Here is a 14,345-nt window from a genome sequence, read left to right on the forward strand (position 1 = left end):
CTAAGACTCATGAAGCTATTTAGTGTGCTGACAAACAATGCGGTAAACATCGCAATGCAGAAGATACACAAGACGTGGAAACAGATTCTTTGCTCAATGGGACCAGATGCAGCGTATTTTCATAATCAGAACCAGTGGAGGGCATTTGAGTTTGGCCTCCTTCACGAGCAAAACTCCTTCTCTGAAACAGCTTTATTGCTCATGTGCATGAAAAGCTACACCAAAGCAGTGATGTTTTGGTTTTGTTATTCCAATTTTTTCCCCATGACCAAAAACTTTGACAAAAGTACGATTAGTGTAAAATATCAATCACAGTAAGGACAACCCATGAAATAGGCCGAGGGACACTTGGATTGCTGCCTGGTATTACAACATCAGTTCAGCCCAAAATCAGAGGCCCAGTGGGTCTGGTTCCCATTGCTGGTGGTTTTCACTGCAGACCTCAATGAGCACACCCACCAAAGCGAAAGCAGCGCTACTGCATTCACACACAATTCTAAAGATCAGATAATAGTGGTAAGTATGTTATGTTATGTTATTGACTGATTGATTCCAGAACAAATATTTTCATGTGGCATATTTGAGGCATGGAATTGTTATTTTCAACCATGTTCGGAGGAGATAAAACAACACCGTAAAGAGAGAAACCTAAACAACTTCCTTTGTTTATGAGCACAAACATGTGTGTCACATTACTAAACAAATGTGTAAACAAACATGGAGGAAAATGGCAGCACAGATTCTCTGTTTATATCCAAGTCTTGGTGGTATTTTGGATTTCACAACTCTGTGCTGGCAAAATTATTTGTTGCAGGAGCACGGCCAAAATCGCTCTCCCAAACCAAGCTGAGGTGAGCGCAGAAGGAGACAGGAAGCAACCTGTTGCTTTATTTGGACAACACACCAGAGAATCTGAATTTGGGTTACGCACTACTTTTAAGTTCCTGCAGTATATTATAGCAAAGGCTGGCCACCAAAACAACGACAACTCACAGGTAAAAAAATATCTAGAATTTAACTTGATTTTCACAACAAATGCTCTATCAAATAAGCATCGGGACACACTGCACCGAATAGAGCCGAACACTCACTTATGGCCCTGACAATGCCCAGCAGCTGACAGGCAGCCTGGTTCGTTGGGGCCTTTATATTGTATTCATTGGTTTCAGTCCTTCCAGCAGGGTTTTCCCAGAGAAAGGTTAAGGCCTTGTGTTGTAAATAATGCTAATTTCAGAACAATTAACTTCAGTGAAACTGTTCAAACTTCAGTAATGCCCATCATTAGACGTAAGAGTTTATATTCAGGCGTACCTAGAAGTAACTCAGGCAACAGTCTGTTGGAGTGCAAACACCGTTTGATTCCAGTTCAGCAATAATTGTTCTCCATTTAAAACGCACAAAGCAGCACTCCATTACAAGACTGAAGGCCAACACACACGTATCATAGAGGCTGCACAGAAAAACAGTATGCAACAGCACTCAATAACAAACTTGCTGCAAACAGAGAGACGGCAGTCTGCGTGTTAGTGGATTTAGCAGGGGGCTGTACGGGAGCAGCAGGGCAGGTGTCCCACTGGGTTACGAGAGCCAGAAGCTTTGCATCTGGATCATTTCCTCGGCCCAGAGGGGCTCCACACTGCGACCTCCCCATAAAGCTGCACATGTGCCAAAAGAACCCCAAATCCCTCCGAATCCTCCATCCATGTCAGCCTGTATGTGGTGGCTGTGCTGATAGCAGGTAACAAGCTGTGACAAACTCACAACATCACAGAGAGGGAGCAGCGAAAATGACTCATGCTTTTTGTCTATCACGCTGTCAGATGTGCTCACACTAACGGCCATATAGCCTGAAAATGTGTTTCTGCACTGGGAGGCAAAAAAGAAAAAATGGTTTTATCACTTGAGTTCTTCGGCAGAGCAGGGTGAGACTGATGGCAGCAGGATTACTGGAGCAGCCGAAGATGAAACCGGGATAAAGAAGAACTCTGAACCGTGTGAGTGAGACGTTTGCCTACTTCCAGAACCTTAAGATCCACTGCTTTCCACATAGGCTCACTTTAAGCTTGATACTTCAAGGAGTTAAAAGATATCCTTTGAGGAGATATCCTGCCATTGAGCCCCAAGAGAAAGCCAAGAGGGACTGCGATGTGGAAAAAGCAGGTTGGACATTTTCCATGGTGCAATCTTGTGAAAAAGCAGGAGTGCTTTAAGAGACATTCCTTCGCTGAGGCTGAGGGAGCCACAAGCGGGGCGAGACGTCAGGAGAAATCATGCTTGGCTCAACACAAAAAGCACTCAGAGAAATGAGATTTAATCTGCTGAGCTTAGAGTGTATAAGCCAGATGTAAACAGTCAGTACCAGCTGTGAGAGAGATAACTTCCACAACCCTGCTACTTGAAAAAACAATGCACAAAACATCAAACATCCGCAATGAAAGAAACTCTGAAAACAGAGATATTTAAGGGCCAAAATAAAACTTTCACAAGCCAGCGAAATGGCAGTTGTGGGAATCAGTGGGTTAAGGTTAACTGGCCACAGTGAAACTCTTTCACTCTGAGAACACTCTGCCTGCAGGCCCGAGCTGTGGGAAAGGGAGTTTATGCAATTACATCACATTGATTTATGGGAGACAGAGGAAAGATGGGGAGAGGATGGAAACTGAGCTGCTTGGAGGCAGTCCAAGATTAGGTCCCTGAAGAAACACAAGTCAATAGGTTTACACCACAAAACATGATGGATCTGGGACAATTGTGTGAGGATGAATGTGGTCAGAGAACGGTGAGGTCAAACCTATCAAGAAATGATGGCAACACGAAACTACTAAAACAGCCATAATGGTAGCACAGAAGCTTCTTGATGAACCTGCTCATAGAGCACAAACAAGTTCAGAATAGTAAAAACATTTTAAATTCTCATAACTCCGGGGAGCTGATAACACAGTCTTGCTCGAGCAGATGCTGCTGATGCTGTGCTGAGTATTAATTGGGGTATAGTGATGAAATTTTGAGTAATGCGCCCGAGCGTGCACTGCAGTGTTAACGCGGGGAAGCATATCTTCCATCAGCCCACTGCAACCTAGCAGTTTTAAATAAACAGCCCGTTTAGAGCGCTCTGCTACTGTAACAAGACCACAGGAGTGACCACAGCTGGGATGTTCAGGGCGAAACACATTACTGCTCCTCTGCTTATTCAAATGTTTGCATGTGACTTGATTTTAAAAAAAAATATGAAAAAAACCTGCTCTTCTCTTACACTTGTCATGCACAGCAGGTGAGCTGAAGCCAAATGACTGCGTGACTACAGTGACAGTCACCTGTGGAGAAAGCTTCATTCGTCAAATTGCTGCAGATGAATATGATGAATGTTGTTAAAAAAAAGTCTTGTGCAAATGTCGTATAGTACGGAAACAACGTACGAGCCGACAACAAAGAAAAATTCCAACTCATTAACTCTCACGACATGAGGCTCACGTTGATACCGGCCACCAAATGGTGGCGATGTGAACAAAGCAGGGGGAGATTATAGATGATGTCCATCACTGTGGCATTACAGTAGGATATAAGAAACTGTTTTGTTTCTTTTAAGTTTGCAGGAAGAAAAAAAATATATATATCTGCAAAGTCTCCAGCTTCTTGGAAAATCAACAGACCTTTGGTTCAGGCCAAACGCAACAGAATAAATATATACACAAGAAGAGCTGGCCAAGTATTTGATGGGGGTGTTTTGAGAGCAGGGTGGATTATAAAGGGGGGGGGGGACTTGCTCTAGATGTGGCAAATGTATGGAAAGCTCACCCAGAGATGTTTTGAGAATAAGAAAAGGTTGGCCATCTGTTCCTTATTACATAAAAAAGCAGCTTGTCCAATTCCAAACTGCCTGCAGAGATAAACGAAAGTGGTTTTGGTAATTGCTCACAACATTGGCTTCCTCCTCCTTCATTGTTTCTTTTGTGCATCATTTTAATGTGGTGAGTTAATATGAGATCATATCCGGTTATTGACTGGGACTAAATTTTATTTAAGTATTAAAGAAAGTAGTCATAAATCTGTTTTATCGTCTGTGCACAATCCTGTTTTGTCATCTGTCCAATTAAAGCGGCAGTTTGCAGCCACCAGCTGCTGAGCCACCAGTTAAGTGGACAGATTTTTTTTTTCTTCACTGTATGGCTTGACAGATAAAGCCAGAATAATTTCTACACATCCAGGGATTTTTCATAGACACCCACAAAATTACTTTGGCTTCAACATTTGGTGCTAAGGCATTTCACATGGGATCCCACTCTTGCCAAGTGTTATCGGGAAACATGATCTGGGCAAGTTTCTCTAGGGCGCAAGCTCTTGGATAAATGCCTGAGCTGTCTCCTTTTTCTCCTCAAAACACTTCACAGTGTTGAGCGTCACACCCAGGTGGTCAAGATCAGCTTGGATGACTTTAGTGCTGGCCTGTCATCCAGACATGGGGCAAGTGACAAATCAGCAGGAAGCCATCCAAGATCACCTGATGTTCAACTGAAAGAAAAGAGCATCTGTACTCTTTTTTTTTTTCTTCTTTTGAATGCTTAAATCAATGAACACTGCAGCCAATTTAATTTCACATACTGGAGACACCTGCCGTGCCTGTGCTATCTCTGAGAAACACATGTGAAGGTGATCCTTGGATTCAGAAATGGTAGGACTGAAATACATTTTCATGAAAATATCAAACTCCTTTAATATACTTCAAATGGCTAAACAGTGGCAAGCTTTCCTCTGCAGTGGATTCTCCTTTTTGCCCCCAAAGCTTCAAAGAAAAGAAGACGCAGCGAGGTAAGGATTAAGGAAAGGGGAATTATGCTTCATGGTGTGCATGTGTTTACCCTAATAACTATTAGCAAAGAAATTTTACAGCAAAGAAAATACCACCTCATATCTATTTTTGCTCCTTTCTTCTTAGAAAACCACAGCTTCTTAAGCACTGAAGTCAATCCGCTGAGATTATAAAATGCAGCACATTCCCCTTCATAGTAATGGCAGTGTGGTTCGCTTGTGGCCGTAACACATCGGCTGGCATTGACCGGCTGTTTGCCCAAAGGACAGAGGCCGTGTTTTAGTTCAGTGACCCATAAATGCTGTCTCGAGTAGCGCGCTTTTAAAGTGGCGGTGGGCTAAAAATTTCATAAAGCACCATCAAAAAATCATGAGGCAGCGTGGCGCTCAGTCTTTGCTGTCTAATTGTTTTCCCCTCTGAGGAGTAAAAATAAATGTCTACAACATGTACATTTGATCTGCCGTTAAAAGGCGAAGGCTATTATTCAGTCAGACATGCAGAGGCTGTTTCAGACAAGGAAATTCATCACCGTAAGGAGCACGAAGGGAAGTCGTCCAAGAACCATCGCTGCGCCTTCATGCATACCGCTCCGGGTCACTTCTATGACCTGAAGTGGCTTTAAAGCTACAGTAGCCCTGTTTGTAGAGAGAACCCTCCATACTGCTGCAATGAAGATCATTTATTACACCAGCTTTGCATTTTAACTCTGAACCAAGCAAAGGCAACATAATGCTGCATCAGTGTGTGATTTTAGATGGCATGATGTAATCGCAACCCAATCACAAGAATAAATGTTGGCAATGTACATTTCTGCAAATCTGCAGATAAGTTTATATCTGATTATTGTTGCCACTAACACAACTACAAAATTGTCCAGAGGGCTCCTTACAAATATCCAGCAGCGTCGCATTTGCAATGTTGAAATCTTGCGGTCACTGGCATGGCTTTCACGTCACCTCTAACTCCAAAACCATCCCCTCAACCTAACAATCATTTATCATTCTGCTGCTTTTTAAGTTCTCTGCTGGTGGGTACACAAATGTCTACAGTCTCTGGCTCTCTTACCACCTTTGCTTAAAGGCCAAACATAAATGCTCCCCTAATCCCATGTTCGGACCTTGAAGAGATGGATTGATGACATTGCCACCTTAAATAGGCTCTGTAAATGGGTCAGTTGTCACTGACAGTTCAGCATCCCTTTGTGCCTCTGTTTAGGTCAATGGTGTGATTGTTGGCAATAAACAAAATGACACCTAAGAGACACACCAGATCCTGCAGATAAAAGCACACCTGCACTCTAACACAAGAGGACTTTATGTGGCGTAACCTCCGGTGAGATAACATTATCATACAAGCAGGGCGAACCACAAGAGAGGTTCTAAATGCAAACAGACAGCTGGCCCTCACCTACACTGCTTCTAGTTTATAAGCTCTGAAGATTTTCTCTTCCTAACAAGCTGAAATGAAACACGAGCGTCTTTCTCTGAGGCTTCTGATCCTGGCGGGAGAGACATCATTAGCCCACCGCTCCCCCAAGCTTTCCCAGGTAGAAGTCGGAACCCGCTGTGGATTTTTTTTTAAATCAAACAGTGATCTGTCCCTCTGATGCCGCGGAGGCTGACAAGGAGCCCATATGTCTGATGGACCTGTGGCGAGTCTCGCCCCGTGGGAGGGACTGTAACATCGCTGTTGTTCCACTGCAGCTGCAGGGAGCAGCGTTATGGACAAGGTGTGTGGGCTTCAAAGGCAGCAGAAAGCAGCCAGGCTAGCAGAAAGAAAAATGCTGGGGCTTTTTAAAAATGACTTACTCACATATTGGCATGATATCTGAATACAAATGCACATAATCAGACTGCAAGAAAGGAGAATGAGCATCACATTAGCCCAGTTACGTCTACTGAAGTTTACAACGTTCAAATTCACAAACTAAAGAAAAGTCTGCTTACCTAAGGTTTTTTTGCGCCATTGTTTACCAGTTGGATACAAAACATTTAGCCTAGATTCAGGCAGATATGAGCTCTATATAGAGTAAATATAAAACAACCGCATTTCCAGTTGAGTTCTGCCAGCAGCACCCAGACTGCAGGGCTGTGTGGGAGAGCTTCATGTACATTTGTGTATTTGAGGTTAGTGCGGTTATCACCGACTGGAACGGCAAAGTGTTATTAGCAGACTAGGACGCACACCCAAAATAAATCTCTTAGGAAGGCACTCTGTAATTCAGCCGCACAGGAAAAGCCAAGACTACGTTAAGTATGCCAACTAATAGTCTGCCCTGTGTCCGTAAGCATGACATAAAGACCACCGTCTCGCCTTCATATCCCAACTTCCAATCGTCATCTGAACGGGAGAAAGTGAGTTAATGAGCTAACACCGTGCTCCGACACCTGACATGTATTTAATTGGTTTAAAATGATAATGGGCTAATTATCTGGGTCATCGTTAACAACCTACTGTCCATCCCTACAATAATCTGTGCTCTCTAAATTATCGAATCAATTTGTGGTGAAAGTGTGTGTGTGTTTGTATTTGCGAGTAACAATTATCATACCACATTATCCTGTGTAGCCCGTTGTCAGTGATTATAAATAAACAGGATAGTTAAGGGGGGGCTCAGATCCCCTTCAGGCAGAGGAAATAAAAAAAATGCAGAGCTGAACATGTAATAAAATAGGGCACATTAAAGAAAAAGCCCCCAGTGACTAATGAGGGAATTATATTCTCTTATTCCAGAAACTTCCAGGATGGAAAGAGCAGGAGCACTCAAGGAGGAGAATCTGGGAATAGGAAAGAGGAGAGAAGGGTGGAGTAGAAGAGAGTGGGGACACAGTCGTGGCTGGGGCAACAGAAAAAGAGAAAGACCAGAAGCTGGGAGAGAGTCCCATTTTTTTTCAGAAAAATGCCTGAGTCAGGAGACGGGAGAACCATTAGGCCCAATGAGTCACAGGGAGAGGCTGTTAAAAAAGATCTGGGCTGAGATCGACTCATAGTACCATACCCGAAAAAAAGCCAAAGACGAGCAGAACAGTGGCCCAAATAAATAACAATGGCTTTTCCGCCTTGTCATTAGTGAAGACTGTTGTTACTTCTGTAACACTACATGTAAACATCACTGCAGATTTAATTGGAGAAGGGTTTAATGAGGAGAGGGCTTTTTTGTTTTGTTCAGTCCAAACACTCACAGAGCTTCAATTTACCATCATTTAAAACAAAGAAAATGAATGCTTTGTGTTGCTTGTATGTTTGTCTCAGTCAAGACATTTGATGATGTGGTGGTGTTGGATCTCTGGTGTCCTTATCTTCATTATTAAACAACCATGAAAATATATCTGTCAGGCTGACTCAGGCTGATAAGGTCACACACAAGGTCATGTACCGAAGCTCAATTCACATTACGTTTAGTCACACTTTCCTTCTTTCTTCCTCTCTTTCCATCATCTCATCTGTTGTTTCCCCAAAGATGTAGGGAAATAAATTGCTCCATTACCTTGCGTTGAGATTAATCGAGGTAGAAGCAATTGGGACAATCTAAGTGCACAACACAGCAACATGTATGACAAAATGACATATCTACTCGTTTTTATGCATTTCAATGTGTAAATGTTCCATCTTTGAAGAAACAGTTGAAACACTCAAACAAGATGTTCATCAACTAATTGGTTAACTGATTTATCTATTTAGCACTAATGCGCTCGACAACATGTGCTGTGCTCCGAGTCAAACAAACTTGAATCACTACTTGACGGTATTTGAATCAGTATTTGACAACAACATTTCACCCAAAGTCTGTACAAGTGTAAAAGAAAACAGCCTCTCTGGACGACACCTGCGCATGTTGGCTTCTGTCTGGATGGAGAAACATGCTCCAGCCACTAGCATGGACTCTATTCACAGCATGAACTCTAAAAATCACAGACAACAGTGATTTCCTTTATCCATGACACATCTTCTTCTTTGCTGCAGTGATTCACAAACACAAGCCCTCGTTTGTTTTGAAAAAAAAAAAAAAGAAGATTCCTCTGAACATGGAGGCTTTATTAAAACCCTGAACTGCAACCAAGCAATTTACACACAAAACAAGAAGTCTTCTTCCTCCTTTATCTATTAATGTCAAAACTGGCACTAAACATCATCTATATTGTAAAGCGGCAGTGTTAGGCAGTCAGTGGAAAACAACCACACATCCATGAAATGAGCTCTTCCTCCCTGGTGCTACTTGATTAACACTCAGCTTCCTCCTGCCCCAATGTGCCAACAATGAACTCAATGTGAGTCAACCCGGCACTATTGTTTGAACTTAGTAAAGCACTAGTCATTCATCTGGCAGACAAAAAACAAATGCCTCCATTTTATACACCTAAAGCATAAAAGATGTGTGGGGCTCTGCCATATATTTTTTCTTTCTTCTTTCGAGCGGCAATGTGCTTAAACTTCAGCATCATTCGGTGGATCAGAGTTGTCCTCCAGCCTCTCTAAAGCCAGGCAGGTAATCTCCCCACACGTTAGCCCCATGTCACATACCTATCAGTGCTAGACTCCCTGGCCAGCCTAAGCCCCTCTCTGAGCTTTGACTACATCTAGGGGATGAAAAGAGCACAAGGTGAGGAAGAAGCCTCCTGGCGAAGGCGCGGGGATTTACCGAGTGTCTTCGCTCTGTGTAATGACCAGCGGGTCCTCACCAGCAGCTTTTAATGGACACCTGAGTGACACGGTTTATTAGTTCTGAAAACATTATGCAGGGGAGAAGATGGCTGGGGGGGATTTTGAGATAGATTTGATTTGAACATCCCGAGACGGTGCTGAGTGTACCCTCAACTAAGCGCCTACCAAGCCGTGAGCCCGCTGGAGAGCCCACTATCTGCCGAGCCCAGCTTGTCGAATACATACCTTTTACCTCATTACCTGCTCAGCACCGCCATTATTGAGGGAAATAGGGTGAACGAAAGATAAGCACAAAGAATTCTTGGGTTGAGCACAAACAGCCGGCCTGCTTCCTCCTGATAAAAAGGAAGTGTCAGCGGAGAGAGGCCCCCCAGCTTCCTGCTCTCGCTGAACTCTGGGGCCGCCAGCTGCCCCATGATTAGGTCATCCACTTCCTGGCCTGTATGGAGACACGCAAGGGCCATAGGAATGCATGAACGTGTGTTATATTACAGGTTTAATCAGCATTTTCTCGTGTTCCTAAGTGACCAAAAGCTAATCTAAAGTTGATCTAAAGCTGGGTCCAGCAATTACGATCCACAACTGAGGTTTTTCATTTGTAGTGTCAGAGGTAATACTTTGCTTTAGCCCATCCATATTGAGCATTTATAAGCAGCATAAAAACAAGTAATAAATGGTTTACAACACACTATAGTGTAGCTGTAGATACAGTCCTTTTAAGTGCTGCAGTGTATAATACACAGTTGTTTTCAAATAAAATATGTCTTGATAGGAGATTTACAAATACCACACATTAATAAACACTTCAGTCTTTATAACTACACTATAATGTGTTATTAACAATGTGCTGTCTGTTTATTTACTGCTTATAAATGTGCAAAAGTGAAGTGTTTCCATTGCAGCATCAGATTTCACCCCTTGATAGCATTACCTCAACACTCGACATGTGTGTTATATGTGGTCAGGCCGTTTCATGCTTAAATTATCATGACCGTAACTTTGCTTGTGATACATAGCAACAACAGAAAGGTCCCATTACAAAGTCTGTTTACTGAGTGTGAAACTGTTCCGTCTTTATTCTAACCAAGTCTTTCTTAAGCTTGCATCAGAAACTTAAAAGAGAAAAAGCAGAGTTTCAATTCAAATGTAATCTAAATTTTAACCAAATTCCCAGAAAAACTGCAGGAAGAATGCGAGAATACTGTGACGCCGAAGCCCTGACGTGAAGTTAGATTTCTTAGGACGCTTTGTAGTTCCAACATAACCCCCTTATGAACAACTAAAAGTCCAACTTTGAGAAGGCACCAAAACCAGGCTGCTTTTATGCGAGGAGAGTTCTGATCCAATGACATGACCTTTAGCTAAAATTGCCCTCAAGCAGTCAACGGGTTGGGTCGCCGAGCGCTCACAACAACACAGCGCAGACATATATAATAACAACATACACCTTCATGGCTCTGAAACGGCTGATGAAAAATACACCTTTGTGAGAGTAAATTATTTCTGCCCGCTGAAAAGCAAATTTCATTTTCTCATGTCTCCTGACAACAAAGATGCTGAACCCATTACTGGCTGAGGCCTCTGCATCACACACATTAAATGAAGGGTCCTCTAGCAATCGAAAAAAGCAATTTTCTCATTGAGCCAATAGATACTCCATTTAGTTCCAGGCTCTCTACGGACCACTGCTGTTGTAGTGGGGCTGATACAGGGGAAAGCGAATGTAGAGTGATGACCCTGCCTCGTTTTCCCTGCTCTGAACCCATCGATATGGATACAGACGTGCTTTGCAGGCTGGATGAGGAAGGGGAAGATCAGAAAGGATTGGGGACAAGAGGAAGGAGGAATAATAGATGAGATGATACTGAGGGAGACAGATAGAGGAGGTGGAGGGAGGTTGTGGTCAGGCTGGATGAAAAAATCAGGGACAGTGATCAAATCACCGGCCGACACAGGCGGCAGTCTCATCGGCAGGCACATCAGCCGACATCGAGGAAAAGAAAGAGAAAGACTGAAAGTGTGAGAGGACAGACAGAAATCTGAGGCACCCAACCATGTGGAAGCGCAGATTGATTAATTTCAAGCCCTTAATGAGCGGTGCACTGCCAGGCCGGTCGGCATCAAGTCAGTCACCCCGTCCCTCCCAGCAGGAGCTGCCATACACTGCAATTCTCACTTTTCTAGCTCTGCCAGAGACTGGGTGGCAGAGGAGCAATGAACTCAACCACACACACACAATGTCTCTATCTGACACTTCCTTTGCTATTCATTTGTTTTTGCCGTTCGCTTCATCGCTGGCAGTGTGAACCTGTGATTAAGAGCAACACATTATCAGAGGCACTATTAAAATGAGTTGCACTGATCACCAGTGGCAAGTCTCACACCAGGTGCTCTGTGTCTGTAGGCGGAATAAATACCAGCTTGCAGCTTGGCTCGGAGGAGATTTGAATCCACTGAAACGTGCTTCCTCCTAATTGCTATCCTCCGCATTGTTGCTGCTAACCTTTTATTCCCCGTGTAAATTACACTGTGGGTTTTACAAACCCAGTTGTTTGCATTTGTACTTAATCCGGCCGACATCGCTTGTGTGTCTGAAAGCAACAAAACTATTTCCCAACACTCATGTGAATCAGGCTGAGGGGAGAAAGGCTTCAGGCAGAGTTTAGTCATCCATGTTGGCAGCTGCTCCAAAAGCATCAATACTACTGTTTCTTTTTTTTTTTTTCCTTTTTTTTTTTGACAAGGCAAATGTTCACCCACAACATGGTGAAACAAACACGCCTCTGTTTCCAGTTTGTGTGCTCCCCTCTGTACAGATTCTTAACTCTCAGTCATTTAGCTTGGAGAATCTGGGACCAAAAAATAAAAAAAAGAGACAGAAATCTTTACATGATGCAGCAGCACAGCAGCAGAAGCCCAGCTCATTAATCATGACAGGAGCTGATTTGTCAGTCAGTCCAAGCCTGCTTGACTGCGATATGATGCTTCTCTCCTCCCTCCTGACACTCGGTACCAGCCTGAGGGAGACGGAGAGCTGGAGCGAATGGCTGTGACTTTAACTTGAGGCAAAAAAACCCTGCATAGCACTCTCACCTGGACACATCGGTGTGTGTTAATAGGTCCCTTGGAGCCACTTTCCTGGGGGCCAGGTCTGATTATAACCTGATCCCTAGCTGTTACTGTGACTGGACCAATATTAATTTAACTTTTTTTCACACTGAATCTGCGCTTTCTCAAGCTGATGGGAATCCAAAGTTTTGGGCGATGACATCAAAACGAATTCACTCAGAGGTCAGTGCCAGATAATAAAGCGCGTTAACAGAGTATTGAGTTTTTGTGTGTTCTTGAATGTGTCATGTTCGCTCCAGTGGAGAGATCAGACAGAGGGAGAAGGATGAGGCGGTTTGGGATGATGTATCCCAGTGATTAATGCAAACTGACAGTGAACTCCTGCCCTGCAGCAAAAGGTAGCGCCGTCAGAGACATCCATCTGGTGACCCCATACATCTCGACAGACAGCCTCCTCCTCGGTTATGGCTGCACCCCCGTGGGAAGGATGCCAGCTTCGGAGACTGACACACATCGGGCCCGGATTTCCCCTGATGTCAGGTTTCTCATACTCTAACCCACTATTATCTCTAGACTGCCTATTAAACCACAAATCACAGGCTGATCTGTGGCACAGTTACACACCAGAGGGTATTCTGTGATTGTATATGTTATTCCTCAAAGGAAAAAATACAAATCACGGACCTGACCTGAGGTTAACTCAGATTTAAACAATTAAGGATGAGCCTCATTTTAAATTCTCTCTCACTGGTCTATGTGCCTCATCTGAGCGGATAAAATGTAAGTTGCAGCAACAAAGTCAGCAGAAATCAAACATCGCCCATTAGACGCGCGGTTGTAAATAATGAGCCCGTTCAAACAAAAACAAAAAACAACAACGCGAGGGGGATTTAAACTGTGATCTTTCTTTGTTTTCCCCCCCACACACATTTAAGTTGGAGACACTTTGAAACAGAGCTACAGACGCATATTCTTACCTCAAAGCGCAGCTCGGTGCCGAAAACCTCAGGCTGTGACAAGCTGTTTCCCTGCGAAAAATGTCAGTGAGCGGCCGGATCTCAGGAGAACTGGGACTGCTGGAGGTAAGTGTTTAAATAAAACAAAAACAACGCCGATCAGCTGGGATGTCCACGGAGGTGATTTATTTTCCCCCTCGCAGTGTCCGACTGATAAAATCCACCGCTCCGACTTCTGCGATCCCAGTTCGGACAGGCACGCAGTGTTGAGGGGAGTCTGGTATGCAAACAGTTTTGTGAAGTGGCTGAGAGCGGAGCGGCTCATCCAGCAGGCTGCTCGGCTCCGGAGGGCGGAGACTCTCCTCCGAACACACAGCACACGCCTCCCGGTTTACCTTCTCCATCGTCACCGCCGCGCTGTTGTGGGAGTGAAGAACACAAAGTCAGTGTGGCAGAAATTCTGCTTTTTAACACCGAAAATGATGTGAGGCTAACAAGTTTGCTCGCTCATCCAGAAAGTTAACCGCCCTCGATTGAACGGTTATGTAAGAGTGAAGCATCATGGGAATTAACCGTTACTTCTTGTGACACAGTTGGAAAAACTAGCTCCCACTTTTCACTCAGTAACTTAGCTTATTTTAAGGACATCACAAAACTCATGGTGTTGTTTGTTCGTAGTCCTTAAACCAGGATTTAGATTTCTCTTTCCCATTTGCCCCATGGAACCTTATTTCAGAAAAAACAAACAAACAAACAAACTTTGTATAGTAGTGAATGGAGAGAGACACATTTTTAATGTGATCCTGTTTGAACTGTGCCCTGAATTACACATGTGGTCCATCCATCCATCC

The 14,345-nt window shown here is 43.7% G+C and overlaps 1 protein-coding gene across 1 annotated transcript in view; it reads right to left on the reverse strand.

Annotated features, from left to right (window-relative positions):
- Nucleotides 1–14,054, reverse strand: part of LOC119024799 (tetraspanin-18-like) — a 34,653-nt gene extending 20,599 nt beyond the window's left edge. Inside the window, exon 1 of the mRNA XM_037107912.1 lies at nt 13,516–14,054. The gene's annotated coding sequence lies outside the window, so the exon portion shown is untranslated. The remainder of the gene's footprint in view (nt 1–13,515) is intronic.
- Between the last annotated feature and the right edge of the window lie 291 nt (nt 14,055–14,345).

Source organism: Acanthopagrus latus, chromosome 8 (genome assembly GCF_904848185.1).
Source record: "Acanthopagrus latus isolate v.2019 chromosome 8, fAcaLat1.1, whole genome shotgun sequence".
NCBI lineage: Eukaryota > Metazoa > Chordata > Actinopteri > Spariformes > Sparidae > Acanthopagrus > Acanthopagrus latus.